Source organism: Lineus longissimus, chromosome 13 (assembly GCF_910592395.1).
Source record: "Lineus longissimus chromosome 13, tnLinLong1.2, whole genome shotgun sequence".
Taxonomy (NCBI): Eukaryota; Metazoa; Nemertea; class Pilidiophora; order Heteronemertea; family Lineidae; genus Lineus; species Lineus longissimus.
Genome location: NC_088320.1, coordinates 3,959,594 through 3,976,086, shown reverse-complemented (window position 1 = coordinate 3,976,086; position 16,493 = coordinate 3,959,594).

The following is a 16,493-nucleotide window of genomic DNA, read 5'->3' as shown; positions in this document are numbered from 1 at the left end:
AAGTTAAGGATAATTGTCTTCTATCACGAATCGTACCTCTCTGGAACATGTAGCCCTGTCATCTAGGAATCACCGTCGCCTTCAGTCAAACATGTCCAAAAAACAAGTTTGGATATATATTCCAGGACATACATTGAAGCTCTCAATGTCCCCCCTCCCCCCTAGTTTTTGTGCTTCGTGGGTTATCGGACAGGTTCTCGAATGTTTTGAAATATTTTACAAATTCAGCTCGGCCTAAAGTTTTCATTATAAGCGTATCAATACCAAACACTCCATAAACTTTTCACTTCTTAGCATTCTGATTTTCTAGACTACGATCGAAGCTGCTGTGATTTATTTGTCGCCGATGAACTTAGTGTCTGACGCTCCCACTTCTGTGTGCGAAGGGTCAGAGCTGCGGGAAATTTATGACTACTCTGCCTAGTTTCAGGCCAGTTCTGCAGTCTCTTGTGTACATATTCCCACAACATAGTGTCAAGGCTTAAAGCCCACCGCGGCAAGATCAAAAGGAAGTCTAGCACATGGCTTTCTCTAACCGTTACATTAACCTTGTTACCCGATAAGCGTTTAAGATACGAGTGTAAACATGTCATAAATTACTAGGAGGTAGTACATGAATGAAATAGTTACGTTTTTATCAGAAGAAAATTCAAAATTTATTGCGGATACGTTATGCAGAATGTAGCAGACCGACCACCAATCTTGTCTAGGTTGACATAGTTTTGTTGTCACCTTGACCTAATTTAATTTAGACTTAGCATATATGTATGGGTTTCGGGTCACACCCATCCACTTTCCTCCCAACTATTCAATTAGAGAGAGGCGTTGACGAGAATTACTAAACGGTCCTTTTTTGAGTGGGTCTGCAACGTTTTTCTATAAAAAAGCCTTCTCTTCATAAGCAGGTCACGTTTCCATACAGGACTAAAAAGGAATAAACTTTTAAACTTACAAAATAACAATCTCTAGCCCACTTACCCTTACCAAGTTCAATTCTTAAACTTAGTTCAATTCCGGTACATCTAAGAAACCAGCTGCCAAGAAACTTATCAAGACTTAATGACCCATTATTATTACCTTTTTCGTGAAAGTAAATTAAACTTTAAAAAAATAATCCCATTAACTCGTAAAGTTTTTTAAAAACTCGTCCTGAAATTGCCACGGGTTCTTTCCTGCAGATGGTAGTTCATAATCAGGTACATAATGTAACAGAGTGTGAGAGTGTGAGAGAGAGCCATTGTTTTGACACTTTAAGGCGAGTGTGTAGGGATGGGGGGGGGGGGCAAGTGCCGTAACTGATGACAACACTTTTAAACTCGAAAGATAAGTTCATGTTAGAGGACAGTTAGTCATTTGACGTTTGGCATTTCATTTATATTGAGAAATTACAATTTATTCCATTGCACGAGTATTGATCTGCAGGCTCTTTCAAGACACCGACTGGTCAATACTTAATTTGACCACGGAAAGTCTCATAATGAGTGGCTTCCTCTGAAGAGTACGGTGGCTGTGGAAGGACATCACATGATTTTTCAGAATTATGGCGCCTTAATTAAAACATTTTAAGAATCTTGTAAAATTGTGCAAATGTACATAATTACGAAAGTTAATCAAATCTAAGAAACTTATAAGAATGGTGTCTGGTATTTCAAGCCGTTTTGTCTTTTCCGCTTCAAATGGTGACCAGGGGCGGTGACACACCATGACATCAACACCTAATTGCCTCCTCCACACTGCTGCGGACTTTCACCAGCATAAGAGACTACAACTTAGAAGAACCTTGTCTTTGTCAAATGTTAGTTATATATGAGCAAATCTCCCATTAATATTGCATATCGTTGAAAATATCTTCCGGGTGGTGGCACTCTGCTATCTAGGAGATTTAGGAGTCGGGCATGTCGGGGTGTAGCGTCTAAATCATCAAGGCTGTCGGCCGCATGGTTTATTATCTCAAGAAGATACGGAACTACGGCATTTGAGCCTGCTGAACAAGGTGCTAAACCTAGTGTGTTCTTTTCTTAGAATCTTGCATGAATTTTGAAATGTATTCACGAAACTGAAAAGATCTCAACTAAGAATCTTAAAAATCTTATCGGGATTTTCGACCTAGGTTCAACTAAGAAACTTGTGAAAGTGGCACATGCATCGCATGTAAAATACCCTTGATACCAACTTAACTAAGAATCTTATAAGAACCGAGCTGATCTTCAACCTTGGCATACTGTATCACGAATTGCATGCAGACTACGTCGGAATTTAAAAGACAAATCTGAAGAAGAGAAAGTAGAGACTTTGAATACTCCTAAGTATCTCTTTCACCACCGCTGTCTCACTTGCGGGACGTCCTACTTTCATTCCTTCCTTTACCTAGAGCAACACCAAATGAGTTATTTGATGTAAGTGCTAAAATCGATTTTAAGGTGTCTTTTCTTTTGTGTCTTTGCAGGTTGACTTCTCATTGGTGGATAAGACAAAGGGATGTACTAAGTGTTTTCCTTGGTCCCAATTTCCTGACTTTTTCTGGAGATAAGGCTCTATTCTAATAAAGTCATCTAAACCTTAGACACATTATCTCAATCTTATTCTTTTACTGTAAGTTGCGTAATCTAGTTCTACACAGTTTGTGTCCGTGTACTTGTTTTTCAACCACCAAAAACAGTAGATTTGAGTTTGAAGCTGAATGGTAATCCATAGATAGAGGACCTGGAATTCTCCTATCTAGCTTTATCTCCCATTATATAATAGCCATGGGTATGCACGTTTTCAACCAAACGTGCCAAATCGAGGTAGAAGTGTTTATAAGTTCCTAATAATTCATTTCGTCTAAGAAAGGATGGCCATAACTCAACAGCCTATCGGTGATAGTGGTATTCCCTGCCGGTGTGGAGGGCAGGTTTATCTCAAGTGAGTTACTGCATTCATAAAATATGGCCAAGGATCGGCATGAAAGGAAGAACAAATGAATAATTTCTCTATAAATCTGCCTTTTCAAGATTTTCACGCAGATGAGGGATTTATAAAATTGCAGATTTGACCAAAAAACGGAATCAATGTTAATTGATGGCACTAGAGGAAAGCATTTAACTTAATTTATAGCGTATTTCATCCGAATTTAAGGAAATGTCATAATTGATTCTTAAATTTGTCGGATAAACATTGCAATTTTATATTTCAAGTACTTTAGTTGTTTACTTGAATAAGTTTTTTATAACGAATTGTATTAAAGAAGTTTTTCAAAAGAAGATAAAGCATTGAGTACTATAAATACAAATCAGATTGCGAGACATTCTAGAAGTTGAAACATAACACCACTGGTATCTTGACAAGATGTATCTATTATGAAGTACAAGATGACCTGAGACCACGCTTGACGGGTGCAGTATAGAATATTACTTTCACGTTTTGTTTGCCACTCCACCCTATCAACCTTAATGTATCCTCATCCTTGAATACAGTTACACTGAGAACCAGAATATAGGGTTGTAATTCGCTCAGTGTGCGTTTGCCTCGGTCTTACTAACGAGAACTTGCACCTCATCCAAGCATGGGTGAAGATCCCAAACTTGACCTCATGCATAATCTCATTCGAACATAATTTTAAAACGTTTAAAAGAAGCACCAATAGATATAAGAACAACCAGACGAAACTATTGAATTAAGTTCCTACCTTTTTAGCGATAAGGACGTATCATTACAACCACAAGCCAAGTGATGCTTCGAAAATGAAAACAGATACGGGAAACTAACATTCAAGTTACGAACAGCATAAAATGCAATAAAAATGACAAAATGATGATGGATCGACCAGTATAATCATTTCCAATAGAACCCTTTCGATAAAAAGTTATATGATTAAAAACTGGACACGCGTCAAAAAGGGCAATGACCACTGGTTGCAATAGGACTGAATGAAATGTCCATGCACATGATGTAGGCTTTGTTCCTAATGTCTTTTTAATAGATTTGTAATGATACGAATTGGCGACAAGATCGCGTGTATCTCAGTTATTGAATTCGTGCATTTCGGGATTTACTAATTATTTTATAACTAAACCAAAACAAGGTATGTAGAGCTTGTCAATGGACCTTTGTTAAGGTGCGTCTATGAAGTCGTTTAACGGGTGGACGCCAGGTCATTGTCGGAATGGTTGAATTTACCGAGTAATATATGCTACGAATGTATGTCTGAGTCGCTCAGCATTCAGGGTTCTGTCTTTTCAAACAATTTATTTGCAAGGCGTTCATTTTTCATTGGGTCATCTGAAAGTTACCCAGGGGCAAATTATCACTGTCAAATGTTTAACCTTGAAAAGAGCGGTTAATTAATTGTTAAACGTTCAAGGTCACATGTTACGCCCAAGTGTTGAATGGAGACGCATTGCGGAACGACGATAAAACTCAATAAAACTCATCCACTAGGGATTAAGCATTGTTTTATTCTTTTTAGTAGCAGAAGCGCTGACAGTTAATTTTCAACTCCTGTCGTTGGCTTATTTATGATTCTGAAACGCGGAATCCCCTTCGACATCTGCTTGTACTGTCAATTCTTGCAGTAACTTGGAGTTGGATATACTTTCGGAATATCCGAGGTTGAAGAAAGTGCATCCCTCTACAAGACCAGTGTAATTTTGGGATTAAGTAATGGCTTCAAAAAGATGATATTCTCAATACTTTCGTTCACAAATTGGAATGGAATTTCTTATCTTTTAACAAAAATCTAGAAAAGACTACGTGACTGTATATATTTCATATGCATGTTACCCTATCATACGATGTTGACATTTCACAAAAAGCTCAAAAACGTTTGCCAACTGTGTTCTGGATGATATCATCTCTAATACGTCTTCAAGGGTACGGATCGCCTAAAATCGTGAAGTTCAGGACGTTTTTGCCAATGCTAAAACATACCAGATATTTCTTTGATGTTTTATTTTCATGTACGCATATAATAAACCAGCACTTGACAGAACAAATATGTACCTTAGATTAAAGAACGTGAACATTTCAAATTTTAAATATCCTTGGAAGTTTTGTTGGGAAGATTTCAGGATGTGAAATCGCCATGAGAACGGACAGTTTCTACCGACCAGGTTTGTGACCAGACACCGTGAAGATACCAAATATGTGTGGGTGAAGTTGGAAAAGTGGAACCAACTTTCAATGGCCGTTTTACGAGAGTTTCATGTGATTTTTCTAAAAGAACTGGTGGTAATCTTCAATAACCAGTGTTGCACATCCTTTAACGAAGCCTCACTAATTATTCGAGCTGTAGCTATTGCAACGGGATCGTTTAGATTGTCCGATTGGCGTCCGTAGGCGTCAAATAAGTGTTTTTACCTCCCCAGTGAATGATAAAGATTCGGGGCGTTTTCGTCTCAAAGACCACGCTTCTGAGACAGTCGTAAGAAGTTCATTAGCTTCGCTAATTATAGTTATTCATTGTGTAGCTAACCAATAATGATCTCAGGACATTTATTACTTGATAAAGCGAAGAAGATATTCAGAAAAAAATCAAAAAGAAATCCGGAAAATTGCTGTCGCCATCGTTCTTGACTCTTATCAAAAAGCTCCGTCTCGTCAGTAGGGAAGAAACATTAAAGAAAACCTGAGCTTTTGCAAGTGGCCGCATTGTTATTATTATTTCATTAATGATGGTCACTGCAACAAAAAGAATCTTGAGATTTGGGTGTTTGATTTGGCAGGTATTGCGTAGAAAGATAAAACGTGGACAAAGGATTGCTTGCTGAGGACTAATTAATCAACCACAATCTTCCCTTTTCACAGTAAGGGTGGTGAAACAAGTGATTTGATCACAACTCATTTGCTAATAGAAGAAAGAGAAATTCATGACTTCGTCATAATTGCAAAAAAAAGAAATACGCGCGGTAGTATTCATAACTTTGACATGGTTTAAAAGAAGAAAGAGCCAAATATACCTTTGACATAGTTATCACTCTGAGAAGAAAGTGATACTTCCACATAGAACTACTTGTTCGATTTTGATAATTAATTTTTGACATAACTTTGACATAGTCACAGATAATAAATTGTAGGCATATGCATAACGTTGATCAGCAGAAAGAGATTGTCATAACTTTGACATGGAATCTGGTTTATCTATTGTCTCTCACCAAACTGGAGCTAGTTGTGAACCCTCGGTGACCTCTACTCCATTTCATCTTCATCGGCAAGAAAGGGTGCAAAATAATAACGTGCTTCTAACATATGTAGCAACATTATAAAACAATAACGAAGGATGTCAACATATGGTTCCAACACTTTATAATTATCAATATATTTGTATACGATTATGATCACTCGTCAGTTGTCAACGCAGTAACGTTCTGGCTGCATCATTCTGTACCACCACCAGAAGGCCATACAATGGGCGAAAGTATTTACATTCATGTGCGATGTTGTGTTATCTTAGGTCAGAGGGCAAGCTTATCATCAGACTTGTTGAAATAGAAACGGGCACCGATAAATGAAACACAACATTTCGTACAAATGAACAGAATGATAATGCCTACTCGTGTAGCCGAAATCCCCAACTCGGTATTTTTTTCGTGCTTTCATCTTTTCGATCTCCATTGGCTGAAATTGCTTTGCTTTCATGTTACAGCTGCAAACTTTTAATCAATTGATTAAATCAATATTGAGGACACAGAACGGGTAGAAAATGCCATATCAGTTGCAGGATGTTTGGACCTGGGCAGCAGATGCCACTGGTAGTCAACATCCTTTTATTAGTGTTGATTTTATTAAGATTACTCTACAGGACCTTTCCTCGTTTCATCTGGCGCGTAATTCCAAATTTCTAATTACGCATGCGCACTGCGCACCGTGCAATTAAGAGACACGGAAGCTTAGAGGAGATCAAAGGGAACTAGTAAAGAGGGCCGCCCCAATAAATTACGGATAGAACAAGCTGGGTTGTAAAGGTCTCTGGAGCGTGAATCTTAAGCACGGGCAAGGGGCCATAAACCCGTCGGAGTCGGACTTCCAGGTACTTAATGGCCTCGGAAGATGGTCTCTGCCCAATCAGAAGTAAACAGAATGTCTGATATAGCATAGGGTCAAAAGGGATCCACAGTTCCTGCAGGGAAGGAGATAAATTTTCAGAGATACGTCTGTTTATAACGAAAACCTATAAACCAAGTCAGGGTTCCTTTCGGCATGAGATATGCGATGGTTTTTCTTAACTTCGAATTTAACAGAGTTTAGAGTCAGAAATAGCATTTGGTTTGAAAGGGACTCGCAACTTTAGCAATGAGCCAGATAAGTTTCGAAAGATAAGTTCAGTTATAAGGAAAATCCATCGACAAGGATTGGTCATCCCACTTATAGAATGATGGGATTTTGGAACAAGGTCTCTTTTGTCTGATAGTTAACATCTGGCATGTCCGGTATTGAACTGGAGTCTGAGAGCTGTTCAGCGTCCAAGTAGAACGAACTTGGCAGAAGTCTTCTTTGCCTTGGGAAAGAAATAAACAAACTTTGCAATTACTTTAATTTTAAATAATGCGCTCAGAAGAATTCGTTGAAACACAACCAGGCACGATGAACGAATAACAGCAACAATTCAACTACATTCAATTTCGATTTCCATTCAAAGGTATTGACAGAAGAAAACATATTGCAGCACCAACTGTTAATCTGCAAGATATATGTTTTTTCTGCTAAATTAAATTGTCACTGCACATTGCCGTTGAAATCAATTTCTTAGCGGCTAGAATACGTTTTTGATTTGTTTATTTGGAATGGTATTGAACGAAGCACAGGAGGGGATTTCAATTTGAGTAAAATCGCATGAAATGGTTTTAGAATTGCTTCGTTACTTTTTAGCCTTTGTATCTTCACCGCCACATACAATAGCCGTCCAATGGCAATTGTAATGGGAAAGAAATCGTAGTGATTCTAAACACATTCAAGAATGTCCATCTGCGAAATTAACATTAATAATACTAACCAGTTGATTAACATGCGGCGTTGAAATTGATTCAGAACTCAATTTATTTTTAATAAAAGTTGATATCGGGCTTTGGCGGTTTAGACCATTCATGTTCACACCGCCGAAAAATGGGTTTCAGATCGATCACAGCTGCCCTCGATCGAGCGGTATGCTCAGCAATCCTTCGGGCAAAAACCGCATTTATCATGTTTAGAAAATGCATTGATATGTTCTAGCCAAAGCCGAAAATCCCGATCCCTGTTTCCAGTACGAGTTACATTTACATGTGCATGTAAAATCTTTGCAATATTATATGTAATCGATTGTACACTTTCTAGTAAGTGTGTATCGGACACAGAATAATATCTTAATTTAGAATCTTATTGGGATTTTTTCACTGGAGTTGATGAACTTCGTGGTCATTATGTTTGGCTGCAACGCCGCATATTCCTTTCGAATAGGTCAATAACAAATATACGTTGATGACAATTTCACGAGTTTCTACTCACACATTATGAACGCAATACCCACCGGACAAAACCAGTATTTGAACTACCGGTAACCCGAAGTCCTGGTCAAAGACAAATTTACTATTGTTTCAAGCCGCTCATAAAAGAAATATGTCTTCGTCTCATCAGGATACTGGTAGATGAACTGTCTCATTAGGCAGGCAGGCCGACAAAGAAACAGGCCATTTAGCTGTTGACACGGAGCGGGGAGAGGACAGAAAATCATCGTCGATACTGATATAATCATTATCAGAGGATGGAAATGGCCACATTAATCAAGGAAGGTTTCCTTTTTCACCAACTTGGCAAAGATGGCAATCTTTGCTCAGTGTACAATATCGAAAACTCAGATCTAACCTCTAAACATCTCGGCAATTTATAACACTCTCTGCATCATCTTTTTTGTTTTCATGCAAAACGATGTAAATGCAGTGTTTACATTATGGGATTTTGATACCAGTGTTTGCCAGAAGTGGCCCTCTTTTCCGTTTGTCGTAAATTTCAAACTACTGGTGACTCTGTTTGTCTTTCCTATCTGTTAGGATGAGTTCGTCACTTCATTAAAGTAAAATTAATCATCCTAGGACTCCTATCGTCCAGAAGAAAAGAATGCGGTCTCTGATTACGTCTGTCTCTACTAACATCCTGGTTTTCACGCCTTGAAGTTTCTAAAAAGAAACGAAACTATAGATTTTTATTCAAAAGCAGAGTGAAAGGTTTCCTTCAATTCTAATGAAGAAAACAAAACTTTTTCGAAATCTTAATTTTGGAGAATCGTGCTTTATTCGCGAAATGCCCGCGAAAATTTGGCAGTTTACAGGATGTCTGATGAGTAAGTCCCTTATTTGCAATTCTGCTCAATGCTGTGACAGATAAATCCTTTATCTAAAGAAGTTGATTCACACAGTATGACTTTTTAAAATATTTTCGTCTGCATTGCGGTCTTCGAGAAATACAATAAGATCAGGCTCCATCATAATCCTTCGATGTCTCTCATCTTCGAGTCATTTTTTTAATGTGCACGTCGTTTACTTTCTTCGTTAGCCTGTAGACAAGAAAGGGTCGCTTTACTCTTATGACTGATGGTCAGATTGTCTTAGCAGCAAGCTCTCGTACACTGCCAATGACTAAACTACTTTGCAAATAGGCTACTTTGACTGTGAAATGGCGACATATGTTGGCAGTCGGTCAAGGGGGTGAGGAAGCAACAACTTCTTGAAGATATATCGCTGATCCCACAGAGGCATAATACGGTAATCTGGTGACCGTTCTCTGAATCAGCGGGCAATACCCGTGGCACCACTTCGCAGGTACATGCATGTTGAACTGATATGACTCAAACCTGGTCTTCTATACTTCGCTGCCTAGAGAATATTGAAAATGTTGATCAAATTGACGAATTCTTTTGCTTCGCCGATCGATGTCCAGCTGCGAATCCCTAGTGGAAAACGATCGAACCATAAGTCGATTTATTGCTTCTTTCGATGTTGACTATAGACCGTACATAACCCATTGGACTGTTGGAAGCTGATCAGTTGCATACGCCATCTTTCCTGATACGTGCTTACACAATGTCAATCGTACCATGATTTTCTACCTTGATTTGAAGGTGCCGCAGTTGACTCGTCATTTGTTGACAATCCCGGTACATTGTTTTAGGGTGACAAGGAGAAGCGTCCCAGCGAACGCTTACGGCCACTTCAAATCCAGTGCCACTGATAAAACAGTAGCCCTTATTTGAACAGTGTGGTGAACTGGGTTTGCTTTTCCTGGTCTATTTGTTCACAGTGAGATTTGATGGAGTGATTAAACCAGCATATTCGGACAAAGAGTGGGCGAATAGAACTCCGGAATATCTCATCACTGTAAGCGAACTATAGCTTCAAAAGCAGACCATTCATTGAAGCATGTACGAGTTTGCCAAAGAAGGTCATACTTGTTAGATAAAACATTGGTCATGTTGAAATCGGTTTTGCCATACATTTTGTCTGTTCGACCAAACAATGTCGGCACTGACTCATTTAGTGCCATTTTGATATAGTTTGATGAAACTGACCGTGACTCCTATTTTCCTAACATGCCTCACGCAAAGATATTTCTCCATAAATTGCAAACTGTCCGATGCCGAATGATTTCGGCTATAAATCCTTTCTGTTGGGTTCCAATCATTCCGCGCACACCTCCCCTAACCACTATTGCATTTACTTATCATTGGTATCATGTACGTGCGGTATCGTGTTTTGGGCGAAAACCGGGTTCCTTTGCAGGGAAGCATTATCCCGGACAACGGTAAATCTTCACCAGTATGATAAGACTTGTGATTAAATGTCCACCGTCTGTCTTGGCCAGTGTTCTAAGTCGATTTATGGTCGTTTACGAGGGAAGGGGGGCCCAGCAACATTCTCATGCTAATGAAATACTTGCATACGAAACTCTGAGCACGTTGGGGTCATGTTCGTAGAACATTATTGACCAGAAAAAAAGAAGAAAATCTCTGGACACATGCGGGCGTAAAGCACTTTAATTTTCATTTGGCATTTATGGCCATTTTTGGTGGACGTAGACACCTCGACATTCTGATGTTAATGAAACAGGAGCTTTGGCCACGGTCATTGTCACGAGGGTCATGTCCGTGATACTATTAGCAAATGAAAAAAAAACGCCCCTTGGTAATAGTGTTTGGTAAAAATCCATTGTTTTAATCCCGGTTGATTCATTAGTGGCGACTTTGAGGATTTTATGACCTATTATGAAAGACAGGTATTCTTAATATTGAGATTAAAATGAGTTGTGAAAGAAATACTGATCAGACTCCCTTTTTATAAAAAAATATCGCTACACTCGAAGGTAACTGGAAAGTTTGATTTCCAATGTTTATCTGTGGTCATTCGGAGATTCCATCTTTGTCATTTCTTTTCGTTTGTGATTTACAATGTTTAGGCCATGTGCTAAATAAAACGAGGGTGGGAATAATTTGACAGTACCTTTGACCCATAACCGTGAACGAAAGTCAGCCTTGGTGTCATTTTTAAGCATCGGGGTCTGATATACCTGAATCAAGGAGCCATCAGTATAAATCATAGTTGTGTAGGATTGTGCATACACTTATAATTTTCGTCTTCCAAAATTATATTCCACAGGTCCAGTACTTTTACACACATATCATGACATACATCTTTACGTGAGAGAGTTCAACCAGTCCAGAGGTGCCCTGCCGACTGTTTACCCTGGTCATCACACACTAACCAGTACAATAATACAAATACATGTACATGTATTATATACCGATCTTATAAATCATCGACTGCGATCAAATCTGGTCACATCAAAGGGAAAGCGGTGGACATCAAAGGAACAACGTTTCGTGACAGTGCATTATGATTTGTCCTGGGACAAGCTTCGCCAGGCACGCCAGGCACTCTCTTAAATTGCTGGAGAGAAGTGTTTTCTTATTTATCAAACTGTTACGGGCAGTTGTGTACATCGACTAATAATACATCGTCACGAGAAAGCTGCAATACAGCGTTTAGAAATATAAAGTTCAGGGATACGTCATAACTAGGTCAGGTTGACCACACATTGTAATCTAAATGAAGGTTGTGTGTGTAAGGGTCATTGGCCAGTCGTATCAGTATCCGAAATTTTAAACTTGGGGTTAGCCTCGTGGTCTAGAACCATTTCCCTACAGGTCATGTGAATAGTTCATCTTTTTAGAAATCCTTGAAGTAGTGAAGTTTTAAAGTTTAAAGCTTCTGTTGCAAAAATTGCTCGGATTAACAGTGTTCGAAAGAAATCATATACACCTGTCGATGGAAAACTCCATCATGATGTATGGGGCATGGCAACTACACTTATTCAATTCTATATAATGCGCTGTTTATATGCAACTTAAAGACATATTTACAACTAATTTAGCAACTACGGTTATCAATAGCTGATCTTAAAGTTTCTACGACTTCCATTCTTTTGCTGTCATATGTGAGGGAACAGAAGCCTAAACACATTGACAGGTACTAAGTGTCTATAAATTCCGACACGTTTACGCCCGCAAATAGCATCAATCAAGAAATGTCAAACAAAGTTCGATTTATTGAAGTTTGAACTAAGGCGGGACAAGATAAAAGGAGAGGATCAGAAGTCAACAATTATTTGACATATCTATAACCAGGCGGGATGAGTTTTTACTCTTTGTTTGTGTCAACTTTCGTCCCGTGACGGGTTACCTTTAGGATTCTTGTCGTGATAGTAGAGTAACAATCGCGAGCGCACAAAGGAATGCGATTTCAATAGCCACTTGTTGGGAGTTTAACAATAAATCTTGAATGATAAAATACATTCAATTCACCTTGCCAATATCAGGAATAACTAAAGGCTGGCCTATATTTGTTCTGCCAATATCAATATTGATGTCATTCACGAACTGTTTGAAGTATTACAACTTCTTTGTAACGATATCCAATTGATCTGAACAGATATATGACATGTTTCCCGCTAATCTTTCCCCGCCTTATGTCTCCCAAAACACTTTTCGAACACCAATACGTATGAATTATGATTTTGTACCTGGATAACTTGGACATGTAAAGAGAGCGATGGCCTTTTTGACATTGTACATTTTGAAGTCTATGGTATTGTAAGAGAAGTAGTAGATCATATCATATGCCATCACATTGACGCCAGTCTTTCAGTAAAGCCTGAAAAAGCGATTTAATTTAGCTACCGTTTGATCTTTAATGTGAGACAAAAATATACCTTTTTGTGAAGGTCTGGCTTCTGTATGATTCCTAACTATGCTGAATTAAAAAATAGGCCTACCTCTGCAGAGTAGCCTTTTCAGTGTATAGTCATAAACTTTCAATTGGCTATTTCAACTTTCTTTACCATTTGGATTCACTGGTTCCTCCAAAATAGATCACCACTCAGCTTGTATATTGAGGATTGAAAAATAGATTACACAACATCAACTTGTGCACTAACTGAATGTCTCAAAAGGTAAATTTCAACAAACGTGATGAAAACTATTTGGTTCAGAGTCTAATTCTAATCACAAAATGACATTTAAGTGGAAAAACGAGGTAAAATGAATCATGGGCGTGTTCGGAAGTTTTAAATGCCAACGATAGTGCGAAATCGTGGTAAAAACTATTTGTTTGGCCAGCAAAAGTTAGTTAAAGCCTGACATTCCCCGTTGGATAAGCATCATTCTCTAAACGGGTGATCCGTATCCAGTCTTTATAGCTCCCAAGGCGTCAATTGAGGACAAAATACGTGGGAAGGTCAATGAAAAAATCGCTTTCTTTGTCGAAAAATTACGGCCAGATGGAAAAATAGATTAATCAAGGTTAACGTAAGCTTGTTTTCGATCATCTGATCTTATCGACTTGAAATTTATAGGTGAAACTGGTGATCACCTATCAGTGGCCTTTGTAAGGGATCGTTACACAACATTAGCTAAGTGTTGATAACATCGCAATGAAAATATTATGGAAATAATGGCCACTGGGTGACTTGGTTAGCTGACACAGACATGTTTTTTGTTGGACTTGGAGTAATGTCACTTCGGGCATGTCTGAGTGGTTTGGGATATCAAGGGTGGTGTCCTTAGTCAGGTGAAGAGGTATTCCACCTTCACAAACTGATTATCACACCCATGGTGTTTCCTTGCATGATAATACGGTTTGTAAAGTGACAAGAAGGCGGTGTGCGGTGGGATTAGGCTACAAGGCAATCTTGCATCAGCACTGCAATAGTGTCATCAACCTAACTTCTGTTAATTGAACCGCTTGACCAACGTATGTTGGGACAGGATGCATTTCAAGTTTCATGTATTACATAACTACTCAGCTTTTAGTCTGTTGACGGAAGAAATCAGTATGAGAGTCAATTCGAAAATGCATTCAGAGGCGCATAATGACTTGGGACGAGGATGAAACGCATTTATTAATAACGAAATGCAAGCGGAAATGGTTCATGGATTTGAGGATCAGTCGAATAATTTCCGGTCAGTCATCTTGGCTTGTGAGCAAAGGCTTTAAAAGACATTTAGGCAGAAAATATGCATAGATGGTTTATTGTCTGGATTAGAGTCATGACAGTTATATGGGTGGGTGCTGCGTAGACAAGGTTTCCGATGACCAGGAGGAACGCCAAGTCAAGGATGCCATCTCGGGATCACAATCTCACGGTCCAGCCCAACCCTGTCTCTGATTGCTGATCACTTAACTAAGCGCTAAAAACGACAAAGGACAAAGAGAAATTTTATAAACCACGGTTTTTAAAAGGTTCCCCGATTCCTCGTGCTCCTGAATACGAATGCCGATTTACAAAATCAGGTCACGTATCAAATGAACTTGATTACACCATTATCGACCGTAAGGGTTTCAAAACCTGCCTATATAATATCTTGCTTACCAATTGGGCACTTGAAATCGCTCACTGAATACGATGACGTGTGAGGGGATCGAGAAAGGGAATGCGAGTAGCCCCCGGTCGAAAATGGTACACGACGATATAAGAAGAACAACTCGGACTGAAGCGTTAACTCCAGATGGACATAACACGAACTCCCAAGTCACCCGGACAGCCCACGCCCTAAAATCATGTGTGGGCAAAACATCAAAATGCTATTTGCAAAAGTTTTGAAATTCGTTCAGCTGAATCAAAATTTCAACGCGTTTGTTGAATAATTCAGTTGAATCGGCCCACACTATGCAGTTTTCTACTTAAAGGCGTACACCATGACTTTTTCGACACAGTTTCGGAGGTTAAGATTTCAGATAATGAAATTCGTTGAACCAATATGAATGTTCTCTGAAATAATCTTTTCACTTGCAAGACCCCCGGTTGTGTTTTTCCTGGGCAGAGGTCTTTTTAAAACAACTTTTACGCCACTGTTCCTGATGGAAATTTGACGGGTCGTCCGTTGGGGCTACCGAGAATCATCATGGGGACAGACTTTTACCCGTTTTAGATCACTATTTGCCGAATAGTTTCGACCGGATAGTCTAATAGTAAAGAAAGTGACTTGCGCAGGCTTGACATGGACATGAGATAGCATCATGTTTTCGTGAAGCACTGTCGAGGAGGAATGCAGGACAGAATTGTTTGATGTCAACTTTTCCTTCATGTAGTTGCGCATGACTAGCGGTCTTCTGCTTGTTGCCTGAGACATGTGGGACGACAATCGTGCTTTTTCTCGTTCCTCTTCATAGAAACCAATTCTTTGTGGGCCATTGAAAAAGTTACTACATGTAATGTCAAATCTACATCTCTTAAAAAAACACCCCATAATTATCTAGATCATGCATTTTTTTATTGATGAGTCAATCCAATACTTATTCTAATTCAGAGAATCAAAATATCATCAAGGCGGCATTGTTTTTTTCAGACAGTCATAACCCATTTTTAAACTTCCTGTGGAAATTGCGTTTTCTTTTTTCCTGTGGTTTAATGTTTTCGTATCAATGCTGCTAATTCTTCCTATCAACCAAATTGCTTCAGCATAAAAAAATTGCATTTCCTAAGTTTCTTGCAACTATGCCAAGAGAGTCTCCTTCTGCATGACGTCATTATGTGACATACCGTCATGCTTCACGGAAGCTACATGATGAATTAACTGAATCCTTTATCAGAAGATGTGTCAACACTATCAAACTACACTGCCTGGTTTATGTGATACAAGTAAAGCTGATAAGGGTAAGATAACATGGGGGATATAATGGACTCATCAGAGACCACGCCCTGCATTAGCAGCGTCGCCAATTTAGATCTGAACGTTAATAGCTAGGGTCTAAATGTCGGGCCGACAAGGGCGGGGTTTAATCACTCTAAATGGAACCCTTTCCAAAGTGATAGTTTTGCTAACGACCTTCCCGCAGTGCTGGCTGGAAGCTTCAATTTTCAATTGGTCAGACTCCACGAGGGTTCTAAACATAAGGGATAATTGAAAAAAGCTGTCTTTATACCATTTACGGCTCTCTTGTTGAGAGGCCATACGGTATGTCTCCCAAAATGCATCGTGTTGCTAATTACAC